Source organism: Elephantulus edwardii, unplaced genomic scaffold (assembly GCF_000299155.1).
Source record: "Elephantulus edwardii isolate Elephantulus edwardi_28Jun2011 unplaced genomic scaffold, EleEdw1.0 scaffold00051, whole genome shotgun sequence".
NCBI lineage: Eukaryota > Metazoa > Chordata > Mammalia > Macroscelidea > Macroscelididae > Elephantulus > Elephantulus edwardii.
In genome coordinates, this window is record NW_006399801.1 from 13,097,625 (window position 1) to 13,108,269 (window position 10,645).

Genomic DNA, 10,645 nt, shown 5'->3' on the forward strand with positions numbered 1-10,645 from the left:
TTGACTGTGGAGCTTGATTGGATTGCCTTTCACTCTCCTGTGTTATTTTCTGTAGCTACTTTGAAAGAGTCCTCTGGCTAGTGTTTAATGCATCAGTCTACTAATCTAAAGGAACCTCTCTCTGGTGGCCTAGTGGTAAGAAGCTGAACAGCAATCTCAAAGGTACATGGTTTGAAACCATTACATGCTCCGTGGGAGAAGGCTGGTCAGTCTCCTCCTGTGTAATTGATTGCCTCTGAAAACCCACTGGAAGGTTAAGTATGAGTTGGTTCTCTGAAGCACACATCACCACCAAAAGCAGCAACAACAATCTAAAAGTTGGTAATTTGAATCTTACTTGATGAGAGAAGGATGAGAGAGAGACTCCTGAAAATATTTATAGCCGCAGAAACCCTATGAATGGTTGAGGTGAGTCAGAATTGATTCTGCTGCCGTGGGTTTGGTTCATTATGCTTAGGTTGTTTTATTCTTTGTCAAAATGAAATCTTAAGTGGGACAGTTTGCATCTGCATAGAAGGCAGACCTCTAACTTTCTGAGTGCCACCATGGCACCTGTGAAAACCCTGTGGTGAAGAGAGGTTAAAAAAAAAAAAAAGAAGCAGGTTCTGACATTCACTCTTGGCTGTACCCATCCAGTAGAAGGTGGAATCATGGATGCAGCCACATTTTGATCAGTTTCTTCAAGAATCAAAGTTAATGGGAAAGCTGGTAATCTCAGTGCAGGGATTGTAACCATTGAAGGAATCAAGAGCAAGATTACTGTAGTTTCCAAGGTGTCTTTTTCCAAAAGATACTTGAAATATTTCATGAAAAAATATTTGAAGAATCACCTATGTGATTGGTTAACATAGTAGCTAACAGCAAAGAAAGTTATGAATTACATTACTTCCAGATTAACCAAGATGAAAATGAGGATTAAAACTCATTTATCTCCAATAATTTGTGTAAATTCTTGAATAAAACATGGGCACAACAACAGCAAAACCCCCGACAAACTAAAATTTACTTCATCTTGTTTGGTACTATCAAGCCAAGTCACAGTGAACCTTTGAACAGCAGATCTGAACCTTTCCTAAGCCTGTGCCAAGCCTCACGATCTTCCGTGGAAGATACAGTCACTGTGTCAGTCCATTAGCTTGTGGGTTCCAACTCAGAGTGACCCAGCACTGGGTTTTGGAGGTTGTAATTCTTAAATGAGAGGAGACTCCCTCGTCTTTCTCTTGTGGAGCTGTTGGTGGATGTGAAAGCCAGAAAGAGTTTGGTTTGGTTTTTTTTTTTTAAAAGCTCTCCCTTTCCTGAGTAGATTTTCATTCTGTTCTCATATTTAATTATTATTTTGGCTATTAGTAGAATTCATTTCTCCATTGCTGTCCTGTTTCCACTGTTGCTGTTGAGATTTCCAAGTTGTTTTGATCACAGATCCTTTGTAGGTAACCCAGGTTTCTTTCATTTCTCTTTTTTGCAAGCTGGTAGAATCTATACTTTGACTAGAATAATTTAAGATTTAGTGTGATACAGTCCTCAGAGGGAGATGTGTGCTTTGTAAAGTGGAGAGAGTCAGTGAAAAAGAGGAAGATCCTTAGTGAGGTGGATTGGCTGGCTTCAGCAATGGGTTGAGCACAGCAACAGGAAGGATGTTGCAGGATCAGGCAGGGTTTCATACTTTTTTTTTTTTAGTTTAATGAACATTTACGGAGATTTTGGATTTCCATTCATTCATTGTTGCACCGTTTCATACTCTTGTATGTAGTTGCTTCTGTGCTGATTTGAAGGCATCTCACGCCAGTCACAAGCTTAGTGTAAATATGTTTTCATATATCAGTTGAGTACTTGATAAGCCCTTTTACCTTGAAAAACAAGAACTTCTAGTTTTGAGGAAATGTTCTTGAAATATTTTGTTAATTATTTTCTGTTCTTTCATCCGAAACACCTATTTAGATGGGAACCTTTTATGCTGGCCTTAAAATTTTCTTATCTGTTCTCTCAGATTTCCAGTTTCTCTTTTCCCCGCCCACTAATCAATCTTGTTTTATTTTATAATCCTTCTGTTAGTTTTATAATTCTTTTATCATGCTTTTACTTCCCAAAAGCTTCTTTATTTTGTGATTTTTTTAATAATAGTATCTATTCTTGTTTCATAGATGTTATGTGTTCTCTTCTAACTTGTTGTTGTTACGTGCCGTTGAGTTGTTTGCGACTCATAGAGACCCTATGTACAACAGCCCTAAACCCTGCTCTATCCTGTGCCAATCGCATTGCCTCTGACACACCCATCCCGATTACCCCAGTCACTGAATCAATCCACCTCATAGAGGGTCTTCCCCTCCTGCACTGTCCCTCTACCCTACCAAGCATGATGTCCCTCTCCAAGGACCTGTCTCTCCTTACATGTCCAAAGTATGTCAGACGAAGCCCCAGAATCCTTGCCTCCAAGGAGTAGCCTGGTTTAACCCTCTCTAGGATGGATCTGTTTGTTTTCCTGGCAGTCTATGGAACATTCAGTACTCTTCTCCAGCACCACAGCTCAAAGGTGTCAATTCTCCTTCTATCCTCCGTAGTCATTGTTCAACTCTCTGATGCATAATAAGTGATTGCAAAGACCATGGCCTGTATCAGGCACACCTTAGTCTCCAGAGAGACACCGTTGCTCTTGAGTACTTTAGAGAGGTCCCTAACAGCAGACTTTCCCATCGCAATATGTTTTTTTATTTCCTGGCTGCTGGTGCCAAGAGTGTTGACTGTGGAGCCGAGCAAACTGAAGCTGTGAACAATCTCAATCTCTTATCCTGATGCTACCAATTGGTCAGTGGTGAGAATCTTTGTCTTCTTGACAATGAGCCTCAGTCCATACTGAAGGCGGCAGTCCTTGACCCTCTGCAGTAAGTGCATGAGGTCCTCCTCAGTTTCAGAGAGCAGGGTTGTGTCATCTGCATAATGCAGATTGTTGATAGATCTTCCACCAATCCTAACGCCATGCTTCTCCTCATAGAGCCCAGCCTCTCGGATAATCTGCTCTGCACACAGGTTGAAAAGGTATGGAGATAGGACACATCCCTGGCGTACACCCTTCTCAATTTTGAACCATGCAGTGTTGCCCTGCTCTGTTCTGACGACTGCCTCTTGGTCCAAGTATAGGTTTCACATTAGCATCATTAAATGTTCTGGGATTCCCATTCTTCTCAGAGTCAGCCACAGTTTGTTATGATCCACACAGTCAAATGCCTTTGCATAATCAATGAAACACAGATAGACATTCTTCTGGTATTCTCTGCTTTCAGCTAAGATCCATCTAACATCAGCTACAATATCCCTAGTACCACGACCCCTTCTAAACCCAGCCTGGACTTCTGGCAGTTCTCTGCTGATGTACTGTTCCAGTCGTTTTTGGATAATCTTCAGTAGAATCTTGCTTGCATGTGAAATCAATGATATTGTTCTGTAGTTTCCACACTTAGTTGGGTCACCCTTCTTTGGGATGGGAACAAAAAAAACATCCTGTGCGAAGAGGAAAAAAAAATAAACAACATAAAATGTATAATTTTAATAACCTAAGTAGAAGAAGACTGGAAGAGATCTTCTAACTTAGGTTATTAAAATTATACATTTTGTGTTGTTTATTTTTTTTCTCTTTGCACAGGATGTTTTTTAACCCAGTTTTTTGTTTCCTTTCTCCATGTGTCTTCTATTTTAAAGGCTTTCCTTAGCTCCTTAGTAATCTGTGATTTTTCTGCTTCAGTTGAAGAATAGAGGACTGAAAAGTTTATTGACACTTGAGGGTGTAGGTGAGGCATGGTAGCCATGTGTTTCACTGTACAGTGTTCTGGAGAGACTGTGATTAGGGTAAATCCTTGATATCAGTATCTTTATAATTTTTCTTGACCGCCTCAGATTCTTGAGAATAGAATGCCTTGTCTCCTGGCAAGAAGGAAAGGCTCTGGTTTCTTAGTCTTCTGAGCCATGGCAGAAGCTGAGGTTGTTTACATTCAGCATACAGTCACATATTGTACAGTTTTTAGTGTGTCACTCACATTGTTGTGCCTGGTATCTGTAATCCAACATAAGGAATAAGGAAAAAACTCTCAGATTTTTAGCAGAGTGTAAAAGTATCATCTGCCAGCACCATGAAGTAGAAAAGACATAATCTGGGATCTTATTTTCCCTGTCTTTACTGGATTAATTAGCATTCTCTACTGCTGTCTTGGAATTCAGCTTTTTTTTAGATGTACTAAGTTGGTTACCATTGTCCATCTGCTTTTTAATTTTATTGCTGTTAATTCTTCTCTTCTCCTTGTCATTAGGTGTTTATGACTTAAAAAACAACAACACCCAAAACAGCCCTCCATTCTGGGGTTTCAAGAGAGAGCACCATGAGATACTTATATGTTTTCCTGTTGTTGTTATGTGCCACAGAGATGATCTTTTCCTAGAAATGATAATTTTTCTCTACCTAAGAACAATAGCAGTACTGTCAAGGACAGAAATGCCCCTTACAGAACAACCATATATACAATCTTTTAGGTAGTGGTTGATATTGAGTGCCCACATGTGCTCAACACTGCTCTTCTCTTTAGGTCACACTTTCTGAAGCATATGATACTAAAATTTACCTGTGAAGAAATCATTGCCTGGGGAACTTGGAGTTAGATTAATGCCTGGTACATAGCAACTATTTCATAATGTGTAGAATGGATAAAAGGAGCTCTAGTGGCTTAGTGGTAAAGAGTTGTGCTGCCAGTGCAAAGGTATATGGTTCAGATTCATCAACTGCTCCACGGGAGAAAGATAGGCAGTCTCATTTGATTTCCTGCCTCTGAAAACCTGCCGCAGGGTCACCCACCTATGGGCTGGTTCTTACTCACTGGTACACAACAACAAAAGAATGGATAAGTGTACTTGTTCAAGAGGGCAGAGCTGGGAAGAAACTGAATATAGGAGTGAGTTCTGGTCAGTGCTGATTCAGGAGCTCAAGCCTTTATTCACCTTGGTTGCTAATGGTGCAAGATGATCTTGATACTTGGAAGTGACCCCTCCCCTGCTTTTTTTTTTTAAAGGAATCACTTCTTTTGAGTCCTTCTTAAGGTAAGGCTTTTAAAAACACATTTTGATAACTTTGATTTCCCACTGCTACCTGCCACTGGGTTCCCTTTCACCTCTGTGGTTGTGACCTGGGAGTCAGCTTCTCTGAATTGGGAAGTAGTGGAAGGACATTCACTGAGCCATACCAGAGTCTACAGAGATGATTAAATATGGCTCCTGCTTGAGAGCTTGCATAAAGGCAGCTGTAGAGAATGAATTGGAATTTTACCGTGGCTGAATTATCTCTTGGACTGTATCTCTTGGCAGTCATCAGCATTTAGGTGGCAATTGATGACTCTGTGCCTTTCTAGATTTAAAAATTTTTTTATTACAAAAATTACAACCACCCAGAAAATGGAAAAAATAGTAATATCATTAACATTTTGTCATAATTATAATTTTTTTGTTTAACCATTTGATTGAATATTGTCAGTATTATCCACTTTATCCCTAAACATGTAAGTATGCATTTTCTAAAAATAAGGCCATCCTTATTACATAAACAAATTTATCATTATCACATCCAGTTGTGTCTAATCTACATTTTTATTTTTCCAATTAACCTCCTCCTGTCTTTTAAAAATAGTTTGGTGGTTTTTTAAAATTGTAAGTATTTATTATTTATTTTTTTTCTTCTTTAACTTATTCATTTTGGCACATTTTCCCTCCCCTGCCTTCCCTTTCCCTAGACCTCCCACAAAGCACCTTTTTTCCCAGATTGTTCTTATGCATATAATTAATAATCATACATTCCTTTAAAATAGTTTTTCCCTTCATCTGTTCTAATGCAGTGTTAATTATCTATCCACTCTTTACCCATTCCTTCTCCAACACTCCATGTCTGTCCTATTTTAGAGCAGCAGTGTTACGTAGTAGTTATCTTTTTGTGACTGAGATTATTCACTTAGCATAATGTCCTCAAGCCTTCCCTATGCTCTGTAATGTTTTACTATTTCATTATTTTTCAGTGTGCTTTGTAGTATTCCATTGTTTGGATGTACCATAGTTTTTCTATCCATTCATTTATTGATGGACACTTGGGTTGCTTCTATGTCTTTGCTGTTGTGAATCTTGTAACAATAAACATGGCTGTGGATACTGCTGTTTAGAGTTGTTTTTCTGGTTTCTTTAAGGTAAATACCCAGTAGTGGAATTGCTGGGTCAAATGGTATTTCTATTTCCAACTTTCTGAGAAAGCATCAGACCACCTTCCATAGTGGTTGCACCATTTTACAAACCCACCAGCAGTGAATGCTTTCCAAACCCTCCACAGCCTCACCAGCATTTGTTGTTTGCTGCCCTGTTGAACTTTGTTATTCCTGGAGTGAGTATTGTTTTTTGTGGTTGTTTTTTTTTTAAAAAAGACCCACTAGGATTGATGTTGTTATGTGCTGGTGAATAAGGACCAACTCAGAGTTTACCCTCCAGTGGGTTTTCAGAGATTGAGTCCAAGGGAAAAGATTGCCCATTTCTATCCTGTGAAACATCTGATGGATTTCAGCCAAGTCCCTTTGGGTTGGCAGTATAACTCATTACCATTAGGCCACCAGAGCTCTTCTATTATTTTCTATCTGAAAATAATAAAGAAATTTATTATAACACTAAACATATACCAAAACATACAGAAATTCATCAATTTCTACATCTACAGTTGAGTGACATTGATTACATTCTTCATGTTGGGCAACTTTTCTTCCTATCCCTTTCTAAAAATATTATATTTTTTAACATAGATTATATTAATGATGAAATATTTTGAAATTATTGGTTAATACTGCTTTTGCTCCCTCATTATTGGTGGTTAAGTGCTGTTGAGTCAACTGTGACTTATAGTGACTCTGTGAACAAGATTAAAATCTTGACGTTCTGCACATAAAAAAGTCAAATAGATCTTAAGGCTGAAAGCAGAAAATATCAGAAATATATTGACCTGTGTTTTATTAATTATGCACAGGCCTTTAGTAACAACTTGTGGATATCATTGTGAAGAATAGGAAATTCAGAACATTAAGTTGTGCTTGTGTGAAGCCTATGAATAAACTAAGAGGCAGTCATTCAAACAGAAGAAGGAATTGTTGTTATATGCTGTTGAGCGACTCTGTGAACAAAGAATCTAAACCCTACCCTATAAGTCCTGTGCCATCCTCATCATCTCTGATATACTTGAGCCCATTGTTAGAGTCACTGTATTAATCCATCTCATTGAGGATGTTCTCTTTTGCTGACCCTCCCAACTTTCCAAGCATGATGATCTTTTCCAAGGACTGGTCCCTCCTAACAACATGCCCAAAATCTGTGAGACAGAGCTTCACCATCTTTGCCTCCAAGGAACACTTTGATTGCACTTTCTCTAAGACATACCTGTTTTTTTTTGGCAGTCCATGAGATAGTCAATATTTTTCTCCAACACCACAACTGAAAGGCATCAATTCTTTTGTCATATTTATTCATTGTCTAACTTTCAGATGCATAGGAAGTAATTGAAAAGACCAAGGCTTTGATCAATTGCACCTTACTCTTTAATCTGACACCATTGCTTCTAGCACTTTGCAGAGGTCCCTGAAAGCAGATTTTCCCATTTTGACTCATCATTTAATTTCTGTCAGAGGTGTTGATTTTTGACTCATCATTTAAATTCTGCCAAAGGTGTTGATTGTGGATCCAAGTGAGATGAAATAGACAATTTCAATTGGAAGCAGGATTGGCCATCAGCTTCTAAAACTTAAAAAACCCAGTGAACACTAGATGAGATAATACTGTGTGGTTTAAAAATTAAAACAGGTTTGCTGCAGATTGTATCTTTTATGACACTTAGTTTGTATGTTGAACAAATAGTCTGAGAAGTTGGTCTACATGATGAAAATTGGAAGAAGAGTCATTAACAGCCTATGATATGCAGGTAACACAAGCTGGCCTACTAGGAAAGGAGAGAATTCGATGCACTTACTGATAAAAACCAAAGGTATATCCTTCAATATGGGTTGCACCTCAGCATGGAGCAAAAAGCCTTACAACTAGACCAGTAAGAAAATTTATGGTAAACATAGAAAAGATAGAAATTATCAGGGATTTTACTTTTATTAACAATAAACACTCTTGGAAACAGCATTTAAGAAATAAAGTTGTGTATTGCACTGGGGAAATTTGCTGCAAAAGATGCCTTTAAAGATTTAAAAGGCAAAAAATATTACTTTGAAGACTACTACTATGCCTAGCCCATGCCAGAGTATTTTCAGTTGTCTTGCCTGCTTGTGAAAGTTGGACAATAAATAAGAAATTTTGAAGAACTTATGCATCTGATTTATGGTGTTGGTGAAGAATATAGTACATACCATGGATTACCAGAAGAATGGACATATCTGTCTTAAGAAATGCAGCCAGAATGCTCTTTACAAGTTTGGATGGGAGACTTTTTTTACATGCATTGAATGTTGCCAGAAGAAAACTTCCTGGAGAAAGACATTCCGCTTGGTAAAGTAGAGGGTCAGTAGAAAAGGACTCTTATTAAGAGGGATTGAAAGAGTGGCTCAAGCATAGTAATGGTTGTGAGGATGATGCAGTCTGAGCAATGTATCATTCTATTGAGCATAGTTTCTAAGAGTTAGAACCAGCTTGGTAACATCCTACAGCCAAAATCTAATTTTATTTTGCATTTTACATGATTTGCAATTTAAAAGATAGATCAGCAACATTTTCTGAGTTTGTTGTTGTTCTATGTCATTGAATTGCCTGCAATTCATAGCAACCTTCTGTACAATAGCTCTGAACCCTGACCTGTCCTGAGCCAGTCTCACTGACTCTGACACACCTACTTTCCCATTACCTCAGTTATCTGTGTCAGTCCGTCTCATCCCGGCTCTTCTTCAGCTGCGCTGCCTCTCCACCATTCAAAGCATGCCACTCTCTAAGAACTGGTCCCTCCTGGCCACGTGCCCAAAGTATGTGAGATGGAGCTTCAAAATCCTAGCCTAGAAGGAAAAACTTGGTTTCACCCTGTCCAAGACTCTTCTCTAGCACCACAACTCAAAAGCATTTATGCTCCTTCTGTCATTGTTAGTAATTGTCCAATAGTAAGCAGTTGGGAAGACCCTGGCTTAGATCAGGCATGCCTTAGTGTTTAGACTGACAGACATCCTTGCTCTTTAACACTTTGGAGAGATCCCTGAAAGCAGACTTTCCCAGTGCAATTTGTCTTTTGATTTCCTGATGGCTGGTACCAAGAGTGTTGATTGTGGAGCCGAGCAATCTGAAATTGTTAACAATCTCAGTCTCTTCTCCATCTGTCAAGGTCATTGCTGACCTTGTTGAATTTGTTTCTTCTGTTTCAAATGATCATAGTGTTCCTATAAATTTATACTATTTCCTTGTTTATCTTAGTCTTGCTTTGTCACCATAGGAAGTAGAACCATAACTTTCATACCATGAAATCTGAAATGAAAAAATTTCTGTGACACTGTAAGGTGATGACCAGCAGTGTAGTATAATGGTCATGAGCACAGATTTTGGAATGAAATCTGCACTTTCATGTAAATTCTGGCTTGCTTTTGGCTTGATGTGTTCAAGTTAATTCTTCTCTAAACCTTTTTAGTAATATCGGGAGTTTTATGAATATTTAACGGAATAGTGGATTAAAGGTTTAAAAATATTTGATATTGTTGAGTCTGTCATACTCAGTAACCCAGGCTATAATCTTTATGGATGCAAACTGCCACATCTCACATGGAGCAGCTAGTGGGTTCAAACTGACTTTTTTTTTAAGTTAGTAGGAGAGCTAGCAGCTGAGTACTTAACCACTGTGCTACCAGGGACCTTTAAAAAGAGTTTAAAACTCAACTAAGCCCTTGATATATGTTTATTGTCAGTCATAGTAACCTTGTATGACAAAGTAGAAATACCTTTTTGTGTTTCCAAGGCTGTACATTTTAACAAAAGCTGGCTACTACATCTTTTTTCCATAGTGTATTTGATAGTTCAGACCACGAACCTTGTGGTTAGCAGTTAAACACTTTAACCACCATGCTGCCAAGATTCCTTAAAGAGCTCACCAAAACACACACCAAATCCATTGCCACTGAGTTGGTTCTGACTCATAGTTACCCTTGGACAGAGTACAACTGCCCATTGGGTTTCCAAGGCTATAAATCTTTGCAGAAGCAGCCTGCCTCATCTTTGTCCTGCAGTGTTTGAACCACTGACCTTTCGATTAACCACTGAATTCCTTAACCATGCCACCTGAAATCTGGTAGTATAAGGAAAGATCCTGATTTTATATTTTGCTTCATATGAACCAGCTTCATTTGCCTTCACTATGTAGACCTAATACCTTGAATGATTTCCTCATTGTATTTTGTTAATCTTTAATTTTTGTAATATTTTGAAATTATTTTCTTAAAAGTTATTATTTCGGTGAAGGTTTATAAATAATTTTACTTTAACCTCCAGGCATTCATAGATGTAATATTTTTATAACATCAATTACCATATTATGTTTCGTATCACCAAATCAACAACAAGCTGTGGCTGACTCTTAAGAAGAATGGGAATCCCAGAACATTTGATTGTACTAATG

General features: G+C 38.2%; 1 pseudogene; it reads left to right on the forward strand.

The window, feature by feature from the left end:
• Window positions 1–545: 545 nt before the first annotated feature.
• LOC102855330 lies at window positions 546–919 on the forward strand (annotated as a pseudogene).
• The last annotated feature ends 9,726 nt before the right edge of the window (window positions 920–10,645 follow it).